This window comes from Typopeltis vanoorti, chromosome 22 (assembly GCF_054136105.1).
Source record: "Typopeltis vanoorti isolate ZY-2024b chromosome 22, IOZ_Tvanoo_1.0, whole genome shotgun sequence".
In the NCBI taxonomy this organism is placed as follows: domain Eukaryota; kingdom Metazoa; phylum Arthropoda; class Arachnida; order Uropygi; family Thelyphonidae; genus Typopeltis; species Typopeltis vanoorti.
The window spans coordinates 28799848-28812174 of record NC_143570.1 but is presented as its reverse complement, the minus strand read 5'-3'; the positions used below and the strand labels follow the sequence as shown (position 1 = coordinate 28812174).

Below are 12327 nucleotides of genomic sequence, written 5' to 3'. Positions count from 1 at the left end.
TTAATCCTTTTTCCCAAGTAAGCAAACAGACAGGTAAGTCAAGTTTGCACTTGAAGTATTTTCAGGTCTGAGACAACTCGTAAAGGTGGAGTAATCTCTGATCACTTTCTGTTAGTATCTTCCCTAATACAAAACATGCTATGCATTAAGGGAAGGGCCACTACTAAGATTTTTATTTGATAAGGTCAAAGCACCTTGTGGCAACTTGTATAGGTAAAATTTATAAGCTCTGCATTACTTCAACCTTGGTATCTCAGGGTCTGGCTCCCACTGACGAGACCTCAATAAAGGTCAAAACCGGTCTGGGTAGTGGCCCTTCCCTTAATGCATAGCATCATACATCTCTGCAAGGAAATGTGCTTTGCATTAGGAGAGATACTAAGGGAAAGTGATCAGAGCTTAAACTCTTTTTTTTTTCTTCTTTCTATGTGAAAGACTTCATAAATATCTGCTTTTTAGTTCCAAAAGTCTCTTTTCTCACACAACATTATTATAGGGTTCTTTTCAGAGACATTATTATAGAGTTCTTTTCTAAAGCATCCGTACATGCTTCACTATGCAACACACTTCAGTCATGAAACAATAAAAATTAGCTGTCATTCCGTGTTATAGTTATGGCACATTAGTTGAAAAAAAAAAAAAACAGAAAATATGCACAGCTTTCATATCATACATGCATTTAAATTAAATTGTAGTTATCATTTCCAATAAATAAATTTTCAATCAATGCATTCATTTAGTTCAATGTTAACTTTAAAAGTATATACAGTATGCATGACATGTAATACATTGCTCTAAACAATTTAGGGGATATTTTAGTTTCTGTTGAACAATTATAAATTTCTGCAAATAATTATAACTATTAGGTATTTTATATATGAATAAATATTTCTTACTTATGGATAGGATGTAATTGATGAGATATTGTTTAAATAATCAATATTTATTACAAATTTAACATTTTAGCATGAAATAATTTTAACAAGAATAGCCAAAAACGCTTTTGTTAATTTTTAATAGGGCATATGGTCTCCATTAACAGCCAAAACAGTAGTACATCTTGATTGCATGGACCAGATAACATGATCAAGCAGTTCTTGTGGGATATTTCCCCACTCTTCTGAGAGAGCAATTTTGAGCTCTTGAAGCGATCGTGGTGGCCCAGTCGCGAAGAAATGCACCTACTTAAAGCATCCGAGGCATGTTCGACTGGATTACAATCCAGTGAACAGGCAGGCCAGTTCATTCGTTCAATACCTTCTTCCTCAAACCACTCTTGTACCAAATTTGCACAGTGTAATAAGCATTGTCATCCATAAAAATGAATTCTTGGCCAATTGCAGCAGCAGCATATGAACGAACTATAGGTTCCAAAATCTCATCATAATACCTTTGGGCTGTTAAGGAACCATTTCTAATAAAACAGAGATCAGTATGGCCACCTATACTTATTCCAGCCCATAACATCAAACTCCAACCTTGATGTTGGGGTCTTTCATGAACAAACTGTGGATTATTTCTTGTTCCCCTTTCATGCCATATCAAGATACGTTGGTTATCTGGTTGCAGACTGAACCTGCACTGGTCACTGAAAAGTACATGAGCCCAATCCTCATTTGCCCAGCTGCAGTGTTCCTTTGCTCAAATTCTTCGGACTCTTTTGTGATTTGCAGTAAGTGGAATGCAAACCATTGGTCTTCAAGCATATAAACCTATGGCATGAAGACAATTTTGAGCATTTCCCGTCTCCAGAAAGCGATTCCAAAGTCACAAAATTAAGCTTTGAGATACACGACACACTTGAGCGACAACTTGCTGCTTTTGTCCAGCTTCTAATCGACCAATGGCTCTCAAAGCCATGGATTCTGAGATATCATGTTGTTCTGCCATTTTTAACAAAATAATGGATGGTAGGTGACACAGGTTTACAACTGAAGTGATAATTATGCACTGTGGAAGTGAGCGCAACAAGCCACGCTTTTATACCCCCCCCACACACACACATGCTAATATGGCTACGACACATTAAGACTTGTCGAAACATGATTTTGTATGCAGTTGCATGTTCTACACTGTTGTATAATAAGAATATTTTAAAATAAAAGTAAAAGTAAATTATTTTTATAACTTTATAATTTACAAGAAACTAAAATATCCCTTAATTGTTTTGAGCAGTATAGATAATCTATCATCATCATCAAATTCCTGACAGGTACCCTTAAGGGGGTGTACAGGATATGATAGTACTACATGAAAAATTTACATCATTACTAACTTCCTATCTACAATTTTCCTCCAAATCGGTCCGTTACCTATCAAGACTCCAACATTATCAAATCTTTTATTTCTACCTTCTAAGGCACTTTTTACTATATCAATCCACCTATATCTTGGTCTTCCTCTGGGTCTTTTTTCTGCCAACCTGGAAGAGAACTCTTGTTTTGCTAATCTTTCCTCTCCCATTCTGTTTAAGTGACCATACCACCTGAGATTAGCTCTACTAACACATTCCTGGATGCTAACAATGTCAAGTTCTTTCCTAATATCCTTGTTTTTAATATGATATTATATGATATATGATTTTAATATGATATCTAATCTTTCTCAGGAATCTTATATCTGCAATCTAATCTTTGGTCAAGTTTTATTTCTAATCCAGCTCTCATATCCATAAGTTAAAATTGGTTCGAACACTTTCTTGTATACAGTAATTTAGTGTTTTGACTAATTTCTCTCTTATTCCATAAAAATTAATTCATTTGACTTCCTAACATACCAGCTTTGTTGATTCTGTTGTCTATTTCCATATTTAATTTACCATCTTCACTAAAAATCGTGCCTAAGTAGCTGAAATGTGTTACTTGTTCAATAGATTCTCCATTCACAATGCACTTGATATTTTCAATGCTTCTGCCTATTTTCAATGTCTTTGGCTTGTTATTGCTGACCCTCATACCATATCTATTACAACAGTTATTTAATTTAGTCAGGGAATCTTACAGACTTGTACCAGATTTATTGTATTTAGAAGTATAACATCATCCACATAAAGTAAAGAACTGAGATTAATATCTCCAATTTTGATATCAGGTTTAATACCACTTTCCTTCATAATGTGATTAATATAGATAATAAACAACAGAAGGAATAATGTACATCCTTGTCTGACACAAGATTTGACATTAAACCATCTTCCTGTTCTTCCTTCAATTCTGACTGTTGATTTACAACTCAAATAAAGACTAATTATTGCTTGATATAATGCTCCATTGACACCATACAACTGTAGCATTTGGAATAGCTTATTTCTTGGCACCTTGTCGTATGCCTTTTCCAGATCTACAAAACTTAAATACAAATCTTTGTTATATTCCTATGATTTCTCAACTATTTGTCATAAAGTGAAAATCTCATCCTGACAGCTTCTATTTGGCCTGAATGCAGCTTGTTCTTCACCAAGCTTCCCTTCCACAATCCTTCTCAACCATTTCTCAAGTATATTCCATATATCTTACCAGGAACACTCCATAGAGAAATACCTCTGTAATTCTAACATTCAGTTTTATTTCCCTTTTTATATATGGGTACTATGAGAGCTCTACTGCAATCATCTGGAATTCGTCCCTCTGTCTAGGCCTTCTGAACTATGCAGTGCGGCCACTGTAAGACTTTTATACCTCCATACTTGAGCTTTTCTGGTCAAATATCATCTACTCCAGCTGACTTTCCACATTTCAGGCTTTCGATGGATTTTTCTAATACTTTTTTCTAATAAGTATGGATATGCATTCCTGATTGCATGCCTGGTCAGTGTTTTTTACAACGATGCTGTCACTGATTGTTTCATTTAGCAATTTTTCGGAGTAATTACTCCATACATCAAGGATATCTTTTTCTCCTGTTTTCATGTCACCTTTATCATCTCTAGTTCCTTTTATAGCACTCTTTCCTCCATTTCTGAGCTTCTTCAACAACCTCCAGAATATCTTGCCACCTTCTTGATATTTATTTTCTATGTTCTTGCCAAAGTCTTTCGATGACTTTTGTTTAGCTAGTTTTACATGGTGTTTAGCTTTCTTACATTTGTCTCTGTATTCTCTAAGAGCACAAGTTGACTTATTTGCCAGGAACTTTTGATATGTTTTCTTCTTTTCCTTCACTGTCTCTTTAACTTCCTGTGTCCACCATGGAGTTCTGATTTTTCTATCCTTGCAGACAACCTCACCACATGCATGTCTTGCTGAATCAATCAATGTTTTCTTCAGGGCTTGCTACTGAATCTCCAAGGTTTGGTTCCTGTTGACAAACTCTTTCATTTTTTCTTGAATAATGTTTGTGTATTTTAGTCTACAATTCACATCTGAGAGCTGTTCAAATTTTATTCTCTTTAGAACTCTCTTATATGTTCTTGTTTTCAATATGAAATTCAATTTTATCCTGCTCAAGATTAAATGGTGATCACTTCGAATTTCAAATTCTCTCTATACTCTAATATCCTGCACCAGTGAGAAAACATCACTATTAACATAGTCAATGAAACTTTTCTTATTCCTTGCCTCTTCTCTCCATGTGAATTTGTACATATTTTTATGTTGGAACATTGTGTTAGATTTCTGCTCCATGTCCTGAGCAGAAATCCAACAGGCAAATGCCATTATTAGCTTTGTGCTCTTTTCTCCAAATTTTTCCGAACTATTTTTATATGTCTGACAATCGTTTCCTACTCTGATAGATAATCTATTCTTTAAAAAAAGAAATAAAATTTAAAAAAATTGTACTTTTCTTACAATATAATGTCATAAACAAAATGAATCGGTGATTATAAACAAAAATTAAAATTAGCACAATTTAATTAAATACTGCAGTACATCTATATATCTTATACCTCAAACAACTTTATCCTTAAAGTCAACATCTTGTTCATTATGCAATCGTAAAATATTTTCCCTTAGCTAATTTTCAGAGTTCACAATATGGATTAGCCTAGCGTAATTAAATGCGCAAAAATTTTAACCATGCAGATTCTTTTGGATATTGTTATTTAAAAAATACAATTATCTTACAAAGCCAAGTCATGTGACTGAGTGAATCATGAAGAGTAAGTCCAGATCCACATCAATTGCCACCTACTTTTCTTTTTTTGTACATTTTATTATTTGTCTTCCCTGTTAAATTATTTTTCATGGATAAGTTATATAAATTCACCCTTCATTACGAACAATAAAAAAAAATAGACCACAAACTGACCTGTGTTGTGGTGTACATTGTAAACCTATCTTAAAGGAAAGCCTATTTCAGTATAATTACATATAACGTATAACAACAATTAAAGAATGCATTACTTTTTGTCAACATAACATTGTTTTTTTACATGGCCTACAATATTTATATAAAATAGACCAATACCACCATCAAATTCCTGCCATGTACCCTCAAGGGGTGTACAGGATATGATAGTACTACATGAAAAAATTACATCATTAGACCAATACCTCAAATTAGTAAACTTTTTTCTGGCTAATAGATATAAGTTGTATTTCTGAAGCTGTGTGTGTGTGTGCATTTTCCCTATCTTTAAAGTTACTATTTATGTTATGAAGTAAAAATTTTATTTATAATTTTTATTAATAATATGAATACCCCTTTTTCTTTCAAATATTTTTTCACTTTTATGCAGCTTTATGTTATAATAATATAATTATTAATATTTACTGAGTGTTTTTCAATATACCACTTATTTTGAAGTTTGCACCATTTCATGAATGAAAACAATACAATACATTACAGGCACTGACATTGAGCCTATGCGATTTCTTTACCTCCAAACTTCCTGAATTGTATAGAAATGGCTTTATGAAGCTTTCACAATGCTGGAAGAGCATTATTGATTCAAATGGAAAATAAATACTTGATTAAATTAGCAAGTGATTTATCTTTTATATTCTTTCAAAACTTAATGCTAAAAACAACATTACTTTTAGGATGACCTGATACTTTGAAAGATTAAATGAAAGTGAGAGAAAAGTAGCAGAAAATTTAAGAGGAATGTAAACAGGAGTGCATGTCAATACTTGAGACAGAAAAAGCCATCAAAAACTCAAAATGTGAGAAGGCAGCTAAAGCAGATGATATTAAAATATTCAGGTATATAAGCCCTCTGCATAATTCAGAGGGCTCAGTTAGAAGATTGAATTCGATGATTGAAGTAGAGCTCTCATAATTTCCATCTATAAGATGGGGAATAAAGCTGAATGTGAGAATTACAGAGGAATTTCTCTACTAAGTGTTCCAAGTAAGATTTATGCAAAAATATTTGAAAGGAGGTTGAGAAAGATTGTGAAAGAGAAAGTTGGAGAAGAACAAGCTGAGTTCAGGCCAAATAGAGGTTGTCAAGATCAGATTTTCACTTTACAACAAATTCTTAAGAAATCATGGGAATATGACAAGGATCTGTACCGATCTGATATTGAGTTTTGTAGATATGGAAAAGGAATACAACAAGGTGTCCAGATAAAAGCTTTTAGAAACACTACAATTATATGAGGGAAATGGAACATTACACAGAGCCGGTCTATATTTAAGTTGTAAGGTAGCAATTAAAACTGAAGGAAATACAGAAAGACGGTTTGATTTAAAATCAGGTGTAAGACAAGGATACACATTATCTCAACTCATTCATCATCAATTATCAATATCAATGAACATAATATACTCACGTGGAGACAGTAATAGGAATGGAGTAGCATTTATACTAAAAAATAAGATTGCACAATCTTTACTTGGATTTTGGCCCATAAGTGACAGATAATTGCATTAAAAATTGCAGCTCAACCTTTTAACATTTTTATTGTCCAAATATATGCACCTACTTCTGATTATTCAGATGAAGATGTAGAATGTTTCTATGAAGGCATTCAAAATGCACTTAATGCTAAATCAGATGACATAACTATCGTTATGGGAGATCTAAATGCTAAAGTAGGCTCAGAAAAGATCTCTTTTCCTGCATGGGGGAGAGAGAGAGAGAGAGAGAGACCAGGGCCTGGGACATAGAAATCCAAGAGAAGAAAGATTAATACAGTTCTGTGAAAAAAACAATCTGGTAATAGCAAATACTTTAGCCACCCTCCTAGAAGTCCTGGAGACAGCATAGAAACCAGATTGACTATATATATAATGATTAAAAAAAAGATTCTGGAATAACATCTTACAAGCCAAAACATATCCAGAGGCTGATATTGGATCAGACCACAATCCTGTGGTAATAAGCAGCAATAAAATTAAAGAAAACAATGAAACCTATAAACATAGAAAAATGTGATCTTGGCTCCCTTAAAAATCAAGAAATACAAGATAAATTTTTAAAGGAACTAGCACAATCCACTGTTGTTAATGTTCTTGATTCCACCAAGTATACTTACCCTAAAGATGAGATTGAGGATAAATGGCAAAAATTTAAAGAAGGCATATAAAAGCAGTAAAACAAACAATTCCCAAATTTGAGAAGATGAGTAAACCCTGGATGAATGACAAGATACTGAAAATGATGGAGGAAAGAAAGAAACACAAAAATCGTTCTGAATACAAGAATTTAAACAAAGAGATCAGGAAAGAATGTAGGATTGCAAAAGAACTATGGCTCAACAACAAATACAAGGAAATTGAACTTCTGGACAAAAAGCACAAAATCAGAGAACTTCATGAAAAAGTTAGGGAACTAAACAGCAAATCTTGCAAAAGGGTAGGCTCTCATTGCATCAAAGATACCAGTGGAAACATCTTAATGGAAAAAAACAAAATAAGGGATAGATGGGTAGAGTATTCAAAGGAACTCTACAATCATGATAGAATAGATAAGCCAATGCAAGAAGATTTGGAGCGGCCTACTATTCTTATCTGGGAAGCAACAAATGCCATTAGGAAACTGAACTGAGACCAGGAAAAGCTCCAGGAATGGATGGAATTATGGCAGAATATCTAAAGGCTTTAGATGATAAGGCTATAAGATCACTAACTGACATATGTAACAAAATATAGAAAACTGGACACCTGCCAAAAGAATTTAAGCACTCAACATTCCTACCTATACCTAAAAAATGGAAGACAATCACATGTGAAGAGTACAGAACAATCAGTCTGATCAGTCAGATAGCAAAAGTTATGTTATATATCTTAGGTACAGAATGGATTTAGAAAAGGACGATCATGTATAGACCCAGCCTTTTGCCTAAAATTAATAGTAGAGAAAAGAAGAGAATATAATTTGGAAACACATATTGCATTTATTGACTTTGAAAAAGCATTTGACAAAGTTAAAAGAAACATATTATTTAACATATTAAAAGAAAGACAAATACCAAATAATATCCTAAAAGCTATCACAAGTATATATGAAAATAATCAAATACAAATAAGATTAAATCACGAGCTATCATATACAAGAGAGATAAACCAAGGGGTCCGACAGGGATGTCCCCTCTCAGCAACTCTTTTTAATATCTACTTAAATGAAATAATAATAAAATGGAGTAAAAATTTACACCAAGGAATTAAACTTTCACCTACAGTTAACTTAAACACTCTCCTCTTTGCAGACGACCAAATAATAATTACAAATTCTGAAAATAACTTACAGAAAGCTACTTTAGATCTAAATGAGATAGCCAAAGATTATGGTATGATAATATCAACAGAAAAATAAAAAACTATGGCCTTTAAAGGACAAGATCCAGCAAGAACTAAAATAGTAATAGATAACAAGATCTTAGAACAGGTGAATTCATTTAACTACCTAGGATGTATGATCACATATGAAAATGAAAAAGATATAAACGTAAAAATTGCAAAATATTTAAAAATGACAGGTGTAATTAACTCTATATTTAAACCAAACCTAGTTCAAAAACAAACCAGGCTAAAAGTATACAATACATTAGCCTTACCGGTCTTAATATATGGAAGCGAAATCTGGACAATAAAACAAAAAGACAAACAAAGATTAACAACAGCAGAAATGAAGTTTATGAGAAAAACTGCAAAGTATACCCTATTTGATCACAAAAGAAACGAAGATATTATGAAAGAATTAAACCAAGAACCAGTAATAGAAAAAAAAAAATTAAAAAATATAAACATAAATGGATGGAACACGTTCAAAGAATGAAAACAGAAAGATTACCAAAACAAGCCTTAAAGTACAAGCCATTAGGAAAAAGAAAACCAGGACGTCCTCTTAAACGATTCAACGATGACTTCTAAGGCCGGAACAGGCCATGCTAGGCCTAAATCCTTGATACGTATGATGATGATGTTATATATCATCCTAGAAAGAAATAAACATAAAATCAAAATGGAAATTAATGAAACACAATCTGGTTTTCAGGAAAACAAAGGAACTAGAGAAGGATTCTTCAACATTAGAACTATTATAGAAAGATATCTGGAGAAGCAAAAAGAAGTCTACTTATGTTTTATTGACTACACAAAGGCCTTTGACAATATACAACATGAACAACTAATCAAATACATCAGAAATTTAGGAGTAGATGATACAGATAACAGATTACTGATAAATCTATATTGGGAGCAAACTGCCTCAATAAAAATATCACGAGCAATCTCGGAGGAATTCCCAGTAAAGAAGGGTGTCAGACATGGCTGTGTTCTTTCTCCTATATTGTTTAACCGCTATACTGAAAATATCTTCCAGCAATTAGAAGAATTTAAAGGAGGCAGCATAGGAGGCAGGAATATAAACAACTTAAGATATGCAGATGATACAGTACTGCTAGCTGAAAATAAAAAAGATCTTCAAAACCTACTAGAAGAATCGCTGAAGCTAAGTGAAAAATATGGATTTAATTTCAACTTCAAAAAAACTAAAACCATGTTGGTAACAAGAGAAAAAGGGAAAATACCCGATATAAAGATTAAGATCAGAGGAAATACTTTACATCAAGTAGAGAGTTATATATACCGGTATATTTGAGTCAACTAATTATAGAGAATGGAAAGTGTGATAAGGAAATACTAAGAATAGAAACTGCTAGATCAACCTTCATTAGCATGAAAAACATTCTGACCTCAAGGGGAAATTCACACAAAAACAAGAATTAGGCTGTCCAAATGCTATGTGTGGTCAACACTGCTATATGGGGCAGAAACCTGGACAATATCAAGATATTGCGAAAATAAACTAAAATCCTTTGAGATGTGGATCCTCAGAAGAATTCTTAGAGTCGATGGACTGCCAAAAAAAAACTAATATTAGAAATGATTGGAGAAGATAGGAATCTGTTCCATTAAAAACCATTAAGAAAAGGAAAACCACCTACCTCGGTCACATACTAAGACATGAATGCCTACAAAAAACACTTCTAGAAGGAATAATACAAGGAAAAAGAAGAAGAGGAAGACAAAGAGCAGATTGGATGGGAAATATTAAGGACTGGACCTTTTTGTCCTATGAAGAATGCAAAAGAGAAGTACAAAACCATACATGGTGGAAGCTCATGATAGTCAACCTCCTGGAAGGAGATGACATCTGAAAAGACAAAACAAAATATGGAGGTATAAAAGGTGTGCAGTGACTACACTAAAATATCGCTTAAATTATGAAAGAAAGTGGCATTAAACCTGATATTAGAATCAGATAATATCAAACTTAGCTCTTTGCTTCATGCAGCTGATGATAAATGTATCCAGTGTAAGTTGCCAGGATTATCTAACTAAATTGAATAACAGCAGTAACAAATTTTGTATGAAAATCAGGCAATAAAAAGACCAAAACTATGAAACCAGGCAGGAACATAGAAAACTTCAGCTGCCTTTTTAATGGAGAGCCTACAGAAAAAGTAAAATATTTCAACTGTTTGAGCAAAGTTTTTAGTGAAGATGGTAAAGTTTGGAAACATACAACAGAATAAGCAAAGCTGGCTTTGGTAGGGAACCCACTGAATAAATTTATACGAAATAAGAGAGAAATTAGTGAAAACACTGAACCAAAAGTATACAAGACAGTGTTCAAACCAGTTTTGAGTTATGGATCTGAGAGTTGGGTTAGAAACTACAAATATAGAGACTACAAATATAAGATTTCTGAGAAAAATTAGAGGAGTGAACCTATGGCATTAGTGGCTGAATCATAATAAAATGAAGATATTAGAAAGAAACGACACTGTTAGCATTCAAGAATGTGTGAATTAAACTTAAACAGAATGAGAGAGGAAAGGTTAGCAAAACAGGTGTTTGATGCCAAGATGACAGGAAAGAAACCCAGAGAAAGACTAATGTCTATGTAGATTGATCCAGTCAAAAGTGTCTTAGAAGAATGAAATGTTAGATACACAGCACTATTGGAGCAATGACAAGTAATACAGTAATTTGGAGTAAAATGGTTGATAGGAGATTAATGTAAACCTAATCATGTAGTGTTGTCATAGTAGCCTGAACACCCCTTGAGAGTACAGACCAGGAAACTGATTATACGAATACTGCCATCCCTTCATATAATCGATCCAAAAAAAAGAACAAAAATTAGTTTTTACTGACATGTATTAGACAACTTTGATGCATAATAAGTTCTTTTTTTTTAATTTAAATTAAGGGGATATTAAATCCCACATTGTTTTAAAACCGAATAAGAAACTCAAAGATTGGAATCAGAGTTTCATGCCGAATATAGTAAACTAACTTTACTTAGTTTATAATATAGTAAATTTAGTTTACTATATTCGGCATGAAACTCTCTGATTCCAATCTTTGAGTTTCTTATTCGGTTTTAAAACAATGTGGGATTTAATCCCCTTAATTTAAATAATGTTTATATCGCTGAAATGAAGCTTATTAGCTCTTTATATTTAAGTAATAATAAGTTCTGATGTTTTGCTGGAATCCTCTGGAATCAACAAAGGCAATAATGAGTATGATCTTTTCCAAATTTCTGATTTAATTGGATTAATCCTCCTTGACAATGAGTCCTCTAAACTGCTAAGATGCTCACTAAACTTACACCAATAAAGAATGATGGATTCATATAATGCTCTTTTGTTGCTTATCATCTAAGAGATCTTTCACAGCACAGAGCATAAAACATTCTATAATCAGGACCATAATAAGATATACTTTAAGGCGTACATACACATTTTTTTTTGTTTTAAATATCAAATATTTGAAATTTTGTTTTGGCAGTATGAAAGGATACTCTATCCTAACACATTAGAACAGATCAATAGACAACAGTAATTCCCACTCAAGAATTTCAATGTAATACTCATTCATGTTTACATTATCATCAATCAACAACATGAACATTCATGTGAACACACC

The 12327-nt window shown here is 32.8% G+C and overlaps 1 protein-coding gene across 1 annotated transcript in view; it reads right to left on the bottom strand.

Moving 5' to 3' along the window:
• Non3 (Ribosome production factor 2-like protein Non3) overlaps positions 1–12327 on the bottom strand; it is a 106043-nt gene that overhangs the window by 33119 nt on the left and 60597 nt on the right. The window lies entirely within an intron of this gene.